At 45.4% G+C, this 18,724-nt stretch overlaps 1 pseudogene; it reads left to right on the top strand.

Moving 5' to 3' along the window:
- Window positions 1–10,906: 10,906 nt before the first annotated feature.
- On the top strand, window positions 10,907–14,208 carry LOC127623056 (uncharacterized; annotated as a pseudogene).
- The last annotated feature ends 4,516 nt before the right edge of the window (window positions 14,209–18,724 follow it).

Genomic DNA, 18,724 nt, shown 5'->3' with positions numbered 1-18,724 from the left:
CTTTGCAAATGGCTAAACAAATCATCTGCTTCCAGAGCTGTAGTCAAGTAACTGAAGTAAACTCAGTAAACAACGGGGGTAAAACAGAATCTGGCAAAAGTGTTGCAAAGCATTCCTTTAAAGGGATAGTTTACCACCAAAAATAAATAAATTAATTAAATTAACCATTCAGTCATCATTTACTCACATTTATACTTTTCCCACCCCACTTGAGATATGTGGAACACAATGTTAGGCAGAATATGTTAGTTGACTTTAGTGCTCATTCACTTTAATTGTATCTTTTTAAAATTAATTAAATGGTGACTGAGGCTATAACATTCTACCTAACATCTCCTTATGTGTTCCAATGTAAGCATTTAAGACATTTGTTTTGAACAACACGAGGTGATGATTAAAGAATGAAATAAATGATGAAAGAATGTTTGGGTGAACTATCCCTTTAACAAGTGGAGAATGAGGCTTTAAGTAATTGAAAATACCAATCACTAAATAAGATTTTGGAAGGAAACTGAAGATGCTGATTTACTTGTGTTTCATTAGGGATCAGAGCTCTTCCTTCACAAACAGTAGGTGAGCGTGTGCAGGGCTCAATGAACACAGACTCCAAGTAATGCCCTGTATAGATAAATCAAAAGAAATCAATGCCAGTTCCAGCATCACTGCCTCTGTTGTGCAAATGAAGCTGGGCTTCTGAATAAGAAAAGAAATCCTAGCAACGATTTTTTATTCTTTTGATACATCGACAGCAGAGATATGAGGGTCTGTGTCTGACAGAGCTGCTTAGTAATAAAATATAAGATCTGTGATGTGATATACAAGCATTTAGTTGGGTAGTCAGTGCATTTCTTCTTGAGAAAGTTATTCAGCTTCATCCAGTGCTTATGATAGCTTAAATCAGTGGTTTAGCCTAATTTATGCATGTGCATAGATGTGTTTGGCTGACACATTTTATTAAAAGCAACAAAGCAACTATTATCAGTGCATTCAATCTATACCTTTTACAGAGTGTCTATTTGCACCCCATTGTAAATAGCATCTGCGATGGACTGGCGACCTGTCCAGGGTGTCCCCTGCCTTTCGCCCAATGTTAGCTGGGATAGGCTCCAGCCCCCCGCGACCCTGTACACAGGATAAGCGGTTGACGATGGATGGATGGATGGATGGATGTAAATAGCATCTGCCACACAGTGCAGCTATTTTCATTCCAATAATCTGGTGGAACCACATAAATATGACAAAATAAGCAGTAGATGCAGTGGCATTGGGTGTAAAGATGGTGTGTGAATGTGTATTTTCTATCATCTGCAGTTTGAATCCACCTTTTGACCCACTCTTTTTCACATCTGATTACCTGTTTCCACTCTTAATATTTAATTTAATACTACTTAAAATAATAGACAAAAATGTATATAAATGTTGATTTAATTGCAATAACAGAGAATGTCGGGGAGTGCAGAGAAGAGTTTGATCCAGAGGCAGGGTCTGTCGATCACACTTGTTCCGACGCTTTGGTATCACTTATGTGTAGATTGCATCACTGTATTACTAATCTTGTAGTGACCATGTTTGTTTTTGTGCCATAAACCATAGTTCCCCGTCTGTCGCTCACTTCGACGTTGTGTCGAAGAAGCAACACTAGGGGTATCTCTTGAGCACCGAATATGACTCTGATCTATGAAAAAATGCCAATGAGAAGTTGGCAGATAGTATTTGCCTACCCCGCCCCCGGACATACGGGTATAAAGGCGAGGAAATACTAGGAGTTCATTCCGAAATTTTCTTCGGAGCCGATGGTCGTGTATGCAGTCAGCTGCGAGTTACACACCCATTCCTGTTCCTCTGACGCTGCCTGCTGTTGGATTCTATGACGCATTACAGCGGCTTTCTCCTTCTCTGCACAGCAGTGCAGTTGCCCCTGGGTGCATCGACAGCGCAGTTAAAAGAGTTATTTTCTCTAAAAGAGCAAATACACAGCTGGCGTTGAACGTCCTTTTCAGGACGCATCTTTTTAAAAACGTGTTTCCGCCTCTATGTAGTTTCTGGATGCGGTTGATTTCTCCCCTCCTCTGATGGTCATAAAAGCTGCCTGCGTGTAATCGCAGCCCAGGCACGCAAGAGCGTTACAGCGCCATCTGATGCTGATGACTTGTCTGGGCCGCCACCTTCGGGTCTGTGCTCCCAGTCTGAGCCTGATGCACAGAGGTCCACTATGCTATCCCGTGTACCGCGAACGCGAAGCTGGACCGGAAAATCCCCCCCCCCCCGGTTCTTTTCTTCCCGGACGTGCAAGACGAATTGAGTAAGCCGTAAAAGGGCACCTTTTACATGGAACCGGCTTCCTGCAAGCCATGGCCCTCCTGAAAGTCCTGGGCCAAGGTGCTCAGAAATCTGCACGGGGGTAGTCCTGATCCCAATGTGCTGCTGGAACTGTGCTCAGCAACGGACCTTGCCCTTAGAGCCACAAAGGTCGCAACGCAGTCACTCGGGCAGGCGATGGCCACGCTCTTGGTCCAGGAATCTGTGGTTACACCTGGCCGAGATGCGTGAAACCGACAAAGCTCGCTTCCTCAATGCAAAAACCTGTCTCCTAGTTCGGCCTCTTCGGCGACACCATCGAGGACTTCACCCAGCAGTTCTCCGCGGTGAAGAAGCAGACGGAGGCCACATCTCACATCATGCCCCGCCACAAGCCTGCTGCCATGGGCCATGCCCCGTCTGCTCACCGAGGGCATCTCCCTGTGGCTAAGAAACACCCTGCTCCGCCTCAACATGGGCCCAGCTCTCAGCCCCAGCGTTGAGCACCCCGCAGGAGGCGCATGCCCCTTGTCTCAAGGACCTCCCTCGAGGACCCGGAAGGCTCCCAGGCGCTCCTGAGACATCCGACCCAGAGTCTCCCAGAGACGTTAGCTCCGGAGGTGGTAAGACCGCTCCGTCCCCCGGTGGAGGGCCGGGAGGAGAATCTTGTGTTGAAATTATTTCATTTGCCGGTACCCACATTCTCAATAACAGAGCTGAATCTTAAAGCAGGTGTCCCACTGCATCCTGGTCAGGACCGACGCCTCCAGACTGGGTTGGGGCGCCATGAGCTGCGGGCCGTTAGAGAGGGGCCCCACTGCACTGGCATATCAATTGCCTAGAGTTGCTGACTGTTTTCTTTGCCCTGCGGAAGTTCCTCCCGCTGGTTCGGGGCAAACATGTCCTAGTCAGGTCAGACAGCACCACTGTGGTAGCGTACATAAATCACCATGGCGGCGTACGCTCCCGCGACATGTCACGACTCGCCCGTCGTCTCCTTCTTTGGAGCAAGCAGCCACTCACATCCCCGGCAACCTCAATGTGACAGCAGACACGCTGTCACGACAATGCTTGCCCAGCAGAGAGTGGATGCTTCAACCCCAGTCGGTCCAGCTGATTTGGGAACGATTCAGAAAGGCCCAGGTAGACCTGTTTGCCTCCCGAGAAACCTCCCACTGCCCGCTCTGGTATGCCCGAACAGAGGCTCCCCTCGGGGCAGACGCACTGGCACACAGCTGGCCCGCGGGGCTGCGCAAGTACGCAATTCCCCCAGTGAGCTTTGCAAGGTCAGGGAGGACGAGGAGCAAGTCACCCTAGTGGCTCCGTATTTGCCCACTCGGACTTGGTTCTCGCTTCTCGCAACAATTCCCTTGAGGAAGGACCTTCTTTCTCAGGGACGGGGCACACTCTAGCATCCGCACCCAGACCTCTGGTACCTCCACGCCAGAGACCCCCTTTCGAGCTGCTAGACTCAGCTGGACTCAGGGCCCTCTCTCTTAAAATGGCCCAGCTGATCGTGCTCGCTTCCTTCAAGAGGGTCGGGGACCTGCAAGCGTTCTCTGTCAGCGACACTTGCCTGGAGTTCGGTCCGGCAAACACATATGTGATCCTAAGACCGCGGCCGGGCTGCGTGCCCAAGGTTTCTATCACGCCCTTTAGAGACCAGGTAGGGAGCCTGCAAGGGCTGCCCTGGGAGGAGGTAGACCCAGCACTTTCGTTGCTGTGTCCGGTATGTGCTTTGCATACCTATTTGGACCGCACGCGGAGCTCTAGACGTTCTGACCAGCTCTTTGTTTGCTTCGGGGGACAGCGGAAAGGGAACGCTGTCTCCAAACAGAGGCTCGCCCACTGGGTCGTCGATGCCATTTCATTGGCTTATCACGCCCAGGCTGTGCCTCCCCCTTGCGAATCCGAGCGCACTCAACCAGAAGTGTTGCGTCATCGTGGGCACTGGCCAGGGGCACCTCCCTGGCAGACATTTGTAGAGCAGCGGGTTAGGCAACACCTAATACCTTCACAAGATTTTACAATCTCCGGGTTGAGTCACTATCGTCCCATGTTCTCTCAGGTCCGAGCCCATAGAACTTGGTAACACGCTGACGAACTGGCCAGGTGAATCGCTTGCGCCTAGCACCCTTTCCCTTAGCTGAGGTAAAACCGGGCGCCTGTTTCTCCCAGGAGATCCCATCTCTCGGATCCATGGATGATTCCTCCCTAGCCCTTGTGGGTCCACAGTTCTCAACTGGTATTGAACTGTGGAAGAGTCTCCTAGGACTTCCCGTGAACATTTGTCATCATAGCAACCAACACCAGTGATTTATGATCTTTAATTAGCACTAATTAAAACAGTTTCATTGATTCATATGAACATCAGCGTGTTCACATATGCACAAATCACAGCAGTCACATCCAGATCATTTTAACTCAACGTGGCACTTGTGATCTTAATGCATTCAAGGTGAATCTTAATGTGGCAAATAAAACAGCATGCTTAACTGTTTGCAGCATGGTATTTATCACTCTAGTTCTTTTAAAGAGCAATTATTAAGCAATGCAATTTACTCATTGTTGTTTTACCGAGTGGCACTTATACTTTCAACTCGTTTGGAGCAAGATTAATCTATTTTTAAACTTCAGGTTCACTGTGGATATTTAAACAACAACGTAATTTGATCAGAGCGGATTTTGGTCAGTTTCTGGGTATGTAACAGGGTTTATCCACTGAAGTTAAATAGATTTACTGCAAATCTCTAGCATGATCAAACATTTACACTCGGACAATGATGTACATTACACAAGTTATTTTCATATTTTGAGCATACACAAAAATGTCAACATCTTTTTTAACGAATACACCATGGACAGTTAAGATAGACTAGTTGAATGTACTAGAACATTAAAATATCATCAATCTTGTTATTAAATAACGCCATTTAGAAAGAAATTGAGGAACATCGCTAATTTATTTTCCTTAACGCACTGAGAGGCGAATTCTTGTCCTGAAAGTGGAAAATTTCAAACTCCTTTCATGGAGTTTTAGTTTAACTGGTTCTTTATTTCATAAAGTGTGTCTGGGCGTGTTTAGTATTGCTTTTTTCCCTGCTGTTCGTGACCCTGAACTGAACAGATCTGCAAACCACCAATTGAAAAGCACTGGCCTATATGAACACTATATTTTCTTATTCATATTAGAAGATGATTGTTTTGTTTGATGGGCTCTACAATGTGTAAGCTGGTGATTTTGCATTGGTGTGAAGTTGGAAGGACATTTCCTGACCTTTGCCCTTTCATGTCATCCACCCAGCAAGGCATGACTGGTCCACTTCACAAGGGGTCAGAAGTGCAGCTGGGACTATGGACATGGCTTCCCTCTGTTTCTGATGGTGTTTAGAGCCTGGTGCTGATAGATAATTGATAAGTAAACCCATGCCAAATTGCTGGACTGGCATTGGATAGGAGTGACATTTGGTTTGGGTGCTGCCATCCATTTATTCTCTAATCCCGGTGGTTGAATGCAATGGGAAAAGCCAGGGATGGTGGATGGAGAGAGGTGGATTTGTCCACCAACACCCCACACCAGCCTTCTATTTTTCTCACTGCCAATGGCAGCGATTTGATGGCTATCTTTATCAAAAGTAACTCCAGGCTTACTCAGTGTCTCAAAGACACTTGCATCAGGACTCCTCTTTTCCCTCCTCTTTTTCCTCCCTTTTCGGCTCAATTTTCTTGCTCTTTACAGCTCAGTTTTTTTTTACATTAGTGCTATGTGTTTCAATAGATTGCAATCGCCTGGATTCAAAACTCTGCTATGGACATGAGTAGACTTTCAAGTATTTGTGTGTGTTGATGCGTGTATCCATGTTTTGCAAGGGTCGAAACAAGTACACAAGCCTCATTCAGAAACAGACAGTGTGTGAATACAGCAGGAGGACTGTGTTTGCATGTGTGATAAATAAACATGGAACATGGTGATCAAGGCTGTCTTCTATTCTGTGGTCTTCGCTCCAAATTAGTATTCTGAGCTGGCATTTACTAGTTTTGTTACTTGCTCAAAGCACACGGCTATGTTATCCACAGTCTCTCAATGGTGCCACCACTGTCAAATTTCTGGAGCTGTGAAATCACTGGAAGTTCATAGCCCTTGCAGCTGCCATGTTTACTTTATTAGATTCCACTCTCCCCCTTCCAAATCCATTCAAAACACAAGTGTTTTGCCCAAAGGCATCAATACTATGCGGGTCTCCTGCTCCCAGTGTCTCCTGCAATATGTGCTATTTGTGTTGTGCTACAACACCAAAAAGCTCAGGGCTGTCATTGCAAGCAAAATGTTATTGTTTCTCAGATACAAAAATTACGTTTCCCACAAGAAAAACGTAAAAATAAATCAAATCCTATACACCTTATGAAACACTGGCTTACATTACAAAAATCCATTGTTTGATGTATTATTTAAATGTTTAGCCATGTATATATTATTTATATATTTATTTTTTGGGCAACAGTGTTACCTTCAAGGTATGTTCCTATACTGAACTTTACTTTAAAAAATAAATACTTTTAGAAATATTCACTGGAGTAAAAAAATGACAACTAGTTTGAATCTCCCCAATATATACCATGCAGACGCATATGTAATTGCTTCCCCTTTTGACTGTACGAAAACACTGACATCACAGACTTCTCCATAGAAAGCATGAGGTGTTTGATGCCAGTCATACAGAGCAAAAGCTCTGTAGAAAGCTTTTCAGAGCACCCAATCCCTGCAAACCCTTCATCACAGCTTTTTGTGTGCCGCACTTCCTGTCAATGTGTGCCCACTTGACTGCCCATGTGAAAGGCTTCTACAAACTGTGTTATTAGTTCCTGTTACATTGCAGTGTCCAGTGCCAGTGACAGGCGGTGCAAAGACATCCACACGTACACCCTCAAACTTCACTAAGCATTGCAAAAGAGAAAAGAAAGAAAAAGGAAAGAGTCCTGCAAAATAAAGGCACCCTTCAAAGCTCTTCCCAGAGTCAACATCTTATACATTCCAAAGGCTTATAATTTTGAGCCGCATGTATTTTTCTTGAAAACCTCCCTGATACCCCCCCACCCCTTCCATCTCCCTCTCTCTCTCTCTCTCTCTCTCTCTCTCTCTCTCTCTCTCTCCTCTCCCACTATCCTCCCCCTTCTCCTCCTCTTGGGTCTAAATAGAAAGTGACAAGTCTTCCTGTTCCTCTACAAAATTTATGATCAATGTTTCATTAATCACAGATTATTAAAACATTCTGCTCCTTTGGGATCTTCATCTCTTCTTAAGTAAAACAGAAAGAACCAGGCGTACTCCAAGGAAGATAAAAATATGTAGCAATTTTTTCACCACTAGTGAAATAATGGCCATTGTTTGTGACATGTATGCACTGAGAGTTCATGCAATGAAGCAGTTTGCTGAGCTTAATGTGTTATCTAAATGTCACATCTGCTTCTGCCAGGAAACAGATGGATTACACCTTGCACTGCTCCTGCTTTAGAAATTGGCCTACAAAATGTATTTATTTTTTAAAGGTCTAAACAGATTTTGCCTGCTTTAAGAAGAAATCCATGCACACCTGAATGATGATACAATCTGCAGGGAATTCACAAAGAATTATGATAACACTGTTTATTTGCATGTGCCCAATTATTGCAAATTTGCATGCCACCATTCCAGATTGTGCGGGTCGGTTCTGAGAGCTTGGTTGTGAAGGATGCAGCAAGGAATATCCCATTTCTGCATAGGCCTATGTAACTGGTCCTGCTCAACCTGCATGGGAGGCAGCCTGCTAGCGAGTAGGCTAAAGGGTAAAGCCTCTAGCATCAGTCACTAGTGCGCCTCTTGAGTAAGGTTAAAAGTAAGGTTTACACATACCACACTGCTATCACGTACCAGCAGGCACCCATTACACCGACTAAATTGGAACTACACAAGATTGCTCAACACCTGCAATCCGGACACACCTCTATAAAATGCTGAAATTGTGCTTGACTGCACAGCCCATCTGGATATAAGTACACTGGTTATATTGCTCTATTCGATAATTTGATTATAATTTCTTGAATACTAATAGAACATGCACTCAAACATCTCTTTTAAATGAAATTCAATTTACTGCTGCTTTCTGCAACCAGTGTAGCTTGACGCTAATTGAGGAAAGCAAATAGTGTTGAATTTTGTTATGAGCCTATTTCAAATATAAAGGAGGCAAGTTTGCACTAAGAAATAACATTGACTTAATTTAAATATGGTGCAGTGCTATTTAAGCACATTTAGCATCTGCTTAATGTGGATTGCAAGTGGATAGTGAATAAGATTTTTGCCTTTAAATACTGTGTGCAAAAGTGTCACTACTGTTTAGAAACATTGGCCCTCAGAAGGTTAATTTAAGAATGTTCATTGCTCTGAATTTTTAAATATAGTTGCTAATGCAGAGTTAAAGAAAGCATAGCCTACTTGAGAATGAAGTGAAAAAACTAACAGCTTTGTGGTCATAAGTCCCTCCTGCCTTGAACAGGTCATTTTGCTTCAAGCATTGAATCTCAACTTTAGCACATTATTCTATGAAAAAGTCTGCTTCCTGAACTTGCACATAGATTGTAAGTTATTAAGTAGAACTTGAGGGTATTTTGAACTTTCAGGTTCAAAGTTCTGAATTAAGGCCAACATTTTGATCAATATCTCCAGTCATATAGGCCAGTGCTTTTCAATTGGTGGTTTGCAGATCTGTTCTGTTCAGGGTTACGAACAGCAGGGAAAAAAGCAATACTAAACACACCTAGACACACTTTATGAAATAAAACCAGTTAAACTAAAACTCCACGAAAGGAGTTTGAAATTTTCCCCTTTCAGGACAAGAATTCGCCTCTCAGTGCTTTGAGGAAAATAAATTAGCAATGTTCCTCAATTTCATTCTAAATGGCCTTATTTAATAAAAAGATTGATGATATTTTGATGTTCTAGTACATTCAACTAGTCTATCTTAACTATCTATATATGTACGCAAGTGTGCTGTTTTTTCTTTCTTGGTCAATTCCCACTTCACCACAAACATACATGAAGGAATGTGCACTAAAAGATAATTGTGTATGCAAAGAGTTTATGCGTTAAGGTTATCATTATAAAGGTTTTGCAGTTACCTCTTTTAGATGTGCTTATTAAACTTGTATATAACTCACTCAAATATGTGTGCATGTGTGTACTTGTCACTTATTTGATTGTTTGCCTATAATAAAGTGTAATGTAACAAGTATGTTCAGTGTTTCATTTTTTGGTGATGTTATTATTATCGGGAATATATATTTTGAAATAGTTATGTGCTGGACGAGGTGCGGGCAGAGGTGGAGGAGGACCGCATGACCAAGATGGTCGGTATGAAACAGCAAGGTGCCTGGACTAGGTGGGAGAACGCCGAGCAGTGCAAGATCACCTGGGCAGAGCTGTGGAGCTCTGAACCACAGTGCATCAAGTTCCAGATCCGTTCGGTGTACGATCTTCTACCTAGCCCATCCAACCTACACTGCTGGGGCCTGGTAGACTTACCAACATGCCAACTGTGCCAAAGGAGTGGCACACTGGAGCACATCCTCAGCTGCTGTCCAAAGGCTTTGGGGGATGGGCGGTATCGCTGGCGACATGACCAGGTCCTCAGGGCTCTTGCGGATATTATCACCACAGCAATTCAGAGAAGTAAGAGTCAGCAGCCCTCCAAGCAAACCATATCCTTTGTCAGAGCTGGAGAGAAGGCACATCAGCAGCCACGCTCCCCAGGCGGGCTCCTGGCCAATGCAAGAGACTGGCACCTTCAAGTGGACCTTGGAAGGCAGCTCAAGTTCCCGAATCACATCACGGCCACTTCACTCCGCCCAGGCGTGGTGATTACATCGAGTCGACCAGGCACGTGGTCATAGTGGAGCTTACTGTCCCCTGGGAAGACAGATTGGAGGAGGCAAATGAGTGTAAGAGAGCCAAATATGCAGAGCTGGTGGAGGAGTGCAGGAGCGCGGCTGGAAAACACGCAATGAGCCAGTGGAGGTCGGTTGCCAGGGCTTTGCAGGACAGTCGTTACCCGAACACTCAAACTCCTTGGAGTTAAAGGACAACTGTGCAGGCGAGCCATAAAGAACATCTCTGAGGCTGCCGAAAAAGCCTCACGATGGTTGTGGATCAGGAGGGGGGAACCGTGGAGTAGCACGCCACTTGGACACAGGCTGGGGACTGATCACCCCCGGCTGGGTCGCCCGGGCGAGGGTGTCTGTTGATTAAAGACCCGAAACACCTTTTGACCCCGGGTTCATCACTGATGACGTGTCCAAGTAGCACCAGAAGGTGTATGTTAGAACTTTCACTGCTGGCTCAGCCAGTGACCTCCGGGAAAGACCGGATGACACCCATGAATAGTATGGCAACGGCTGGAGTGACAGCTGACAGCGCGGAAAGACGGAAACCGGGGCAGTAAGGGTTAGCAGCCCGAACTGCAGCTCCTGTAAAGGAGCACCCAAGCAAGCAACGAAAAACCCTTCTGAAAAATACCCCCAGGGATTCCCGAGAGGGGGGGAGAATGAGAATCCCAATCGGACAGACTCTCAGGCTATGACACAAGCAAACGGACAACCGACAATGAGCACAGTTTGTATCTGCGGCAAGGTTTGCAAAAACCCGACAGGTCTGAAGATCCATCAGACAAAGATGGCCTGCCTTAAGGGTGGACGAATGCAGCAACGCACAGGGGCAGTAGCCAGTACATCAGTTTCTGGAGTACCAGTTGCAAAACCTGGTCAGACGGAGGAGGAGCCAGGCCCGGAGTCACACCACAGTGCCCGGAACCTCCAAGCTGCACTAGCCTCTTCTCAAAGCAAAAAGCCAGAACAGTGCTGGGTGAAGTGGCCTGCCGCTAACAAGAAGGAGTGGCACCAGTTCGATGAGGACCTCGATAAGATCTTGGAGTCGACAGGCAAGGGGAATGTTGAACAGAAACTCCGTACCATGTGCACCCTCACAATGGGTATAGGCGCAGAGCGGTTTGGTGTTACAGAAAAGTGTGGTACATCTACTCCATCACAACCAAACCGGCGAGAGGTAAAGATCAGCCAGCTCAGACAAGATCTACGATCCCTGAAACGTCAGTACAAGGTAGCAAAGGAGGAGGAGAAAATGGCCCTGGCAGAGCTCAGAGAGATTGTAAGGAAGAAGCTCACCACACTCAGGCGGGCGAGTGGCACAGAAAAAAGGGAAAGGAGCAAGCCCACAAGCGTAAGGCATTCATCTCAAATCCCTTTGGCTTCACTAAGAGACTCCTGGGACAGAAGAAAACCGGCAACCTCACGTGCTCGGCAGAGGAAATGAACCACCACCTCAGTATCACATTCAGTGACTCTGCTAGGGAGCAAGACCTCGGCCCCTGTGAGAAGCTCATCGAACCTCCAGAACCAGCGGCCCAGTTCAACATCTCCGGGCCCACCTTGAAAGAAGTGAAGGATGCGGTAATGGCAGCAAGATCAAACTCCACTCCTGGTCCCAGCGGAATACCTTACAAGGTCTATAAACAGTGCCCAAGGCTCCTTTTACGACTCTGGAAAATCCTGAAGGTGTTCTGGCAGAGAGGGAAGGTGGCTTCCCAATGGAGATCAGCAGAGGGGATCTGGATACCCAAAGAAGAGAATGCAAGTACCATCGAGCATTTTCGCATAATCTCGCTGCTCTGTGTCGAAGGTAAAATTTTCTTCAAGATCGTGTCACAACGGCTAATGGAGTTCCTCTTGAAGAACGGGTATATAGACACCTCAGTGCAAAAGGGGGGAGTCCCAGGAGTACCTGGATGCTTAGAGCACACAGGAGTGGTGAGCCAGTTGATCCGGGAGGCAAAGGAGAACAGAGGAGACCTTGCCGTACTCTGGCTGGATCTTACCAATGCCTATGGGTCTATTCCCCACAAGCTGGTCAAAGAAGCACTGACAAGACATCATGTGCCAGAGACGATCCGCAACCTTATTCTGGACTACTACAACAGTTTCAGATTGAGAGTTTCATCAGGGACGGTAACATCTGCCTGGCAACGGCTAGAGAAGGGTATTATCACCGGCTGTACAATCTCCGTACCACTCTTCGCTCTAGCCATGAACATGATCGTCAAATCAGCAGAGGTGGAATGTAGAGGTCCCATGTCTAGATCTGGTACTCGGCAGCCACCCATAAGAGCCTTCATGGATGACCTTACTGTGACAGCAGCTTCAGTTCCCGGGTGTAGATGGCTTCTTCAGGGGCTCCAACGCCTCATCCTATGGGCAAGGATGAGTTTTAAGCCAGCCAAGTCCAGGTCCCTGGTTTTAAAGAAAGGCAAAGTGGCCGATAGGTTCCGCTTCAACTTGGAGGGAACACAAATTCCTTCAGTAACAGAAAGACCAGTCAAGAGCTTGGGGAAGATTTTGACAGTGCCCAGAAGGACACAACCGCGCTCCAACAAACCAGAAGCGACATGACGAACTGGCTCACGGCAGTCGACAAGTCGGGGCTTCCAGGAAAGTACAAAACCTGGATGTACCAACATGGAATCCTACCAAGGCTTCTCTGGCCCCTTCTTATATACGAGGTACCCATGACAATGGTAGAAGCACTGGAGAGAACCATCAGTCAGTTCCTTAGGAGGTGGTTAGGACTCCCACGGTCCCTGAGTAACATCGCCCTCTATGGCCATTCCACCAAGTTGCAACTTCCCATCAGCAGCTTGTCCGAGGAATTCAAGGTCACACGTGCCCGGGAGGTCATCATGTACCAAGATTCCTCCGATGCCAAAGTCTCCTCAGCTGGAATCTGTGTTAAGACGGGAAGGAAGTGGAAGGCACAGGAAGTGGTGGACAGAGCGGAGGCTCGGCTGAGGCATGGTGTCTTGGTTGGCAACGTGGCAGTGGGACGTGCAGGCCTGGGCAGTTTCCCTAAGCCACGCTATGACAAATCAAGAGGGAGGGAGAAGCGTCAGTTGGTGCTGGACGAGGTGCGGGCAGAGGTGGAGGAGGACCGCATGACCAAGATGGTCGGTATGAAACAGCAAGGTGCCTGGACTAGGTGGGAGAACGCCGAGCAGAACCACAGCGCATCAAGTTCCAGATCCGTTCGGTGTACGATCTTCTACCTAGCCCATCCAACCTACACCGCTGGGGCCTGGTAGACTTACCAACATGCCAACTGTGCCAAAGGAGTGGCACACTGGAGCACATCCTCAGCTGCTGTCCAAAGGCTTTGGGGGATGGGCGGTATCGCTGGCGACATGACCAGGTCCTCAGGGCTCTTGCGGATATTATCACCACAGCAATTCAGAGCAGTAAGAGTCAGCAGCCCTCCAAGCAAACCATATCCTTTGTCAGAGCTGGAGAGAAGGCACATCAGCAGCCATGCTCCCCAGGCGGGCTCCTGGCCAATGCAAGAGACTGGCACCTTCAAGTGGACCTTGGAAGGCAGCTCAAGTTCCCGAATCACATCACGGCCACTTCACTCCGCCCAGACGTGGTGATTACATCGGAGTCGACCAGGCACGTGGTCATAGTGGAGCTTACTGTCCCCTGGGAAGACAGATTGGAGGAGGCAAATGAGCATAAGAGAGCCAAATATGCAGAGCTGGTGGAGGAGTGCAGGAGCGGCGGCTGGAAAACACGCAATGAGCCAGTGGAGGTCGGTTGCCGGGGCTTTGCAGGACAGTCGTTACCCCGAACACTCAAACTCCTTGGAGTTAAAGGACAACTGTGCAGGCGAGCCATAAAGAACATCTCTGAGGCTGCCGAAAAAGCCTCACGATGGTTGTGGATCAGGAGGGGGGAACCGTGGAGTAGCACGCCACTTGGACACAGGCCGGGACTGATCACCCCGGCTGGGTCAGCCCGGCGAGGGTGTCTGTTGATTAAAGACCCGAAACACCTTTTGACCCCGGGTTCATCACTGATGACGTGTCCAAGTAGCACCAGAAGGTGTATGTTAGAACTGTGTATCAAAGAAGGCCTACTTATATCAAATGTTTTGTGTGTGTGTCAGGCAAACGGATGTGACATGCACACACTGAGAACTAGTATCACTGACATGCACATAATGGGGACTACAGGGGCCCAAGCCCCTGCCCCCTTCAGTCACAAATCTAAAGGTGCCCTTTTGGTCAAGGGGATATTTAAACGGAGGTGTCTTTAAGAGCGTGTGGTATAACACAATTCTCCGCCGTATCTTACTGTGGCATATTCCTCTTCCCTAATACAGTGAATCGTTATTGAGGATGTACTGATGGAGAGGGATGTTTTAATTCAATGTTTTGCTAAAGCTGTCAAGAATCAATGACCTGTGCACTGATCTCAAGATTTATTGGCTTCTTAAAAGTATGCCAGCTATATTATAACCAACCTTAATTGAAAGACTCAAAGGTTAGGTTTAAAAAGTGAGAGAAAAAAAATGCTCCGATTCAGGCCTCTACCCACAAAGAGTCAGCTCTCTGCCCACGCTCATTTGAAAATGGCCACCACACCTCGCTCCTGTTCATTAACCTTTAACTTCTAACTCAGGGGCTTTTATTTTCTTTCACCCAGCTTCAGTGAATTATACATATGTGGACTCTCACAATATTTGCCTGAAGGAAATTCTGAGCAGTTAAATCATTTGCAGAGGTTATAACACTAGAAGGAAGTGCTGTCTCAACCACTGACTCGAAACTGCAGGTATAATGTATTGTGTTGCCTTGTAAGGGTGGAGATTGCAATGGACAACAGAATTTTTGTTTATTTTTGTTATTTTTTTGTACTCTTATTGTACTTTTAATCAATTGCTCCTTTACTCAACATTCTGTATAAACTGAACACGTAGAACCACAAACCACCAACAAAGCTTTTGGAGACATTGAAAAATGTGGAGGGCGGATAATAAGAAGAACTAATACAAATGCATTAATACAAATACAAACCTTTTGTCTTGTTTGGCCAGGGTTCATATCCTTTTCTCCAACCTATAGATAAATATGGTTTGCCAAAAGGGCCAAGTTTATAAAATTTTGGCAGAGCCGATTGGAATTATTTTATCAGTTTATAATCATTGAGGGCAGTTGCCATTTGTACAGGAGTTCCTGGCTTCCTCTGATCTTGGAGGAATCTGGAGAGAACAGATCCCCTTGAGCTACTGGACAGAATCTTACAAATTCTCATTCAAGCAATAAAATGTAGCAGAAGCTAAAGGAAAATGGTTCCCACATGCACTTTCCCATCAGTCAAGACTGCAGCATGGCGGTTATTGATTTACTTTTTATGCCAAGATTTTGACTGGCATTCAAGAATAACAATCAAATTAAATCTACATGCAGTCTTAGAATAGACATTCTCATTTAAATAATTGTGTAATGTACAGTAAAAAAATAAGCAAGACTAGATCATATAGAAACATCGTTCTTTTTTAGCGCTTACTTTTTCATCCTTTTAACATTCGCACAAAGAAGGAGCCAAGGGAAATATATATATATATATACCCTTTTTCAGGACACTATTTTAAAAATATTTTCGTAAAATTCAAATAACTTTTCAAATATTTACTGTAAAGGGTTTAAACAATATTTTCTATGATTGTTCAATGAACCATAAAGAATTAATGTCGTTAAGACACAAACAGCTTACAGACGGAAGGCAATTAATGTCACAGTTATAAAAACTTAGGTGACTAATGAGACCTTTCTATTGACTCTGAAAAACACAAAAAGAAAGATGCCCAGGGTCCCTGCTCATCTGTGTGAATGTGCCTTAGGTATGCTTCATGGAGGCATGAGGACTGCAGATGTTTTCAGGGCAATAAATTGCAATGTCCATAGTGTGAGATGCCTAAGACAGCGCTACAAGGAGACAGGAAGGACAGCTGATCAGCCTCGCAGTACCAGACCACACGTAACAACACCTGCACAGGATCGGTACATCCAAATATCACACCAGGAACACACAATCCCTCCTTCAGCGCTCAGACTATCTGCAATAGGCTGAGAGAGGCTGGACTGAGGGATTGTAGACCTGTTGTAAGGCAGGTCCTTATCCATCTTTGCTGGACCAGGCAGTACTGTCAAAAAGTGCTCTTCACTGACGAGTCACAGTTTTGTCTTACCAGGGGGGGATGGTCGGACTTGCATTTATCTTCGAAGGAATGAGTGTTACACCGAGGCCTGTACTCTGGAGCGGGATCGATTTGGAGGTGGAGGGTCCGTCATTGTCAAGGGCTGTGTTCCACAGCATCATCGGACTGAGTTTGTTGTCATTGCAGGCAATCTCAATGCTGTGCATTACAGGGATGACATCCTCCTACCTCATGTGGTATCTTTTCTGCAGGCTCATCATGACGTGACTCTCCAGTATGACAATGCCACCAGCCATACTGCTTGTTCTGTCCATGATTTCCTGCAAGACAGGAATGTCAGTTTTCTGACATGGCTAGTGTAGGGCTCACAATTTAGGAACGGGTTTGGTTATTAGCAATAATTAATAATTATCATAGATAACTATCAATTATTAAAATCAAAAGAACATTGATTAGAATCAATGTTAGCTTTTTTAATCCTTTAAATCAACAATCATCAAATTTAACAGAATATTAATTATTATCAAAGTTAAATTATTACAATTAATAAAACATTGATTACACTTAACACAAGCTTATTGATCCTTCAAATTCAACAATCATCAAAGAAAATTGTCAATTATCAACATCAATAGAATATTAATTAGGATTAATGTAGAAGGGGCACCACCCTGGAATCAGGGACTAATAACCAGACAGTATAATAGTCTCAATGTTAGACTGTTCTCTTAGGAAAATTGATGTCTGTAGATCATCAAGATTAAAAAGGGAACAACGAAGGGTTGAATTCGAGCACTGGCATCCCCTGCCAGTCTGTGACACATGTGTATGCAAAGCAAACCAAAACACTTCTCTTTTAATTATAACAACGTTTATTGAAAATATAATATCAATGAATAATCAATACAATTCAAGTATTCAAGCAGTCAATAAACTTCCGAATTTCAACTACAAACTAAACAGTGACGTGATTAGATATGGTAACCAAAATAAGCCTATAACACATGAGAGGACGGTATGTGTGTGTGTGTGTGTGTGTGTGTGTGTGTGTGTGTGTGTGTGTGTGTGTGAGAGAGAGAGGAGTGATGTGCATGAAATGGCGAACGTGACTCTCGTGGAGAGTACGTCACGCGAGATTTCCGGCCAGAGAGTATGGCCACGAATATGGGCGGAGAGAAGCCGGTTAATGGTGTCTGCTCGTGTGCAGCTTGTCTTTCGCTTGTACGTCTTGTGTGTGTGTGTGTGTGTGTAGTTAGTATGACAGAGAGAGAGAGAGAGAGAGAGAGTGAAAGTGGCGGCGCCGAAGCCGGTTTCGCGATCGTTGGGAGAGAAGGCAACTGTTATGGATAAACATAGTGTGCAAGTCTCATCCGCGATTGGGTAAATACACAACAGTCCAACGTAGTTGGATTACAACACAGAAAACTCTCTTTTGTGATAACAGTTTGTTATATCAATAGCTTGAGTATTATTAGCAAGAAATGAGCGGACTCCACGGTCCGTAAACTGTACAAACAATAAACTTGATCCACAAGAATAACACACCTAAATATCCTATCTCTGCCAAGACGTTAACCTCTTACTTGAATCGCGTGGGCATGCATGTAGAACATGTGTTCATCCATCGTTCGGCTCCATCTCAGTTCCTTGAGGCTCGGGTGAAGATGGGAGGCCATTTTCTTGCTCTGTCAGTGGGCGGGTGCTGATTCTTGATGGCTGGCAGAGAAATTAGAGACATTAACTTGACTGAAGAGGAAAGGGGATCCTTCTTTCTTCACTGCTGCATGCAAACGGATGAAGATGCGGATTGCTCAGCGTTTTCCTTCGGATCCGTTAAAGTGTTCGGTGGAACACAATGTAATGTCAACTCATCCAGTGAGATGGAGATTGTATGGCCGCAGTTTCAAGTTGCACGTTATTTCTTTTGCAACGAGGCCACGCCTGAGAGCAGCGAGGACTGCGTCTACATATGGCACGCAAAGTCACTGGAAGTGAGGTACAGAATGATTTTCAAAGTATTTCTACTCCTGATGACATCATAGTTGAGGTGCGTTCTGTTGAGAGTTGAGAGTTCGATTATTTGGAATTTCACACAGTTGTAAAGTGAATAACAAAGTGAATTCACACAGTTGTAAAGTGAATAAAGTGAATGAGCAAGGTTTCTTGGGATTTGTAGTCTGTTTTGTACTCCCTTTGTTTGACTTTGTCGCGGTTAGATTTATGACTTTGTTTTTGTGGGCCTCAGTCAGGCTTTACAACTGTGTTAGGTCTGCCTTTGTCTTGTATCTGAATACATGAGGCCCTACACTAGCAAAGAGCCCGGATCTCAATCCC

Source organism: Xyrauchen texanus, chromosome 29 (genome assembly GCF_025860055.1).
Source record: "Xyrauchen texanus isolate HMW12.3.18 chromosome 29, RBS_HiC_50CHRs, whole genome shotgun sequence".
Lineage (NCBI taxonomy): Eukaryota > Metazoa > Chordata > Actinopteri > Cypriniformes > Catostomidae > Xyrauchen > Xyrauchen texanus.
This window is presented reverse-complemented; position numbering and strand designations above follow the sequence as displayed.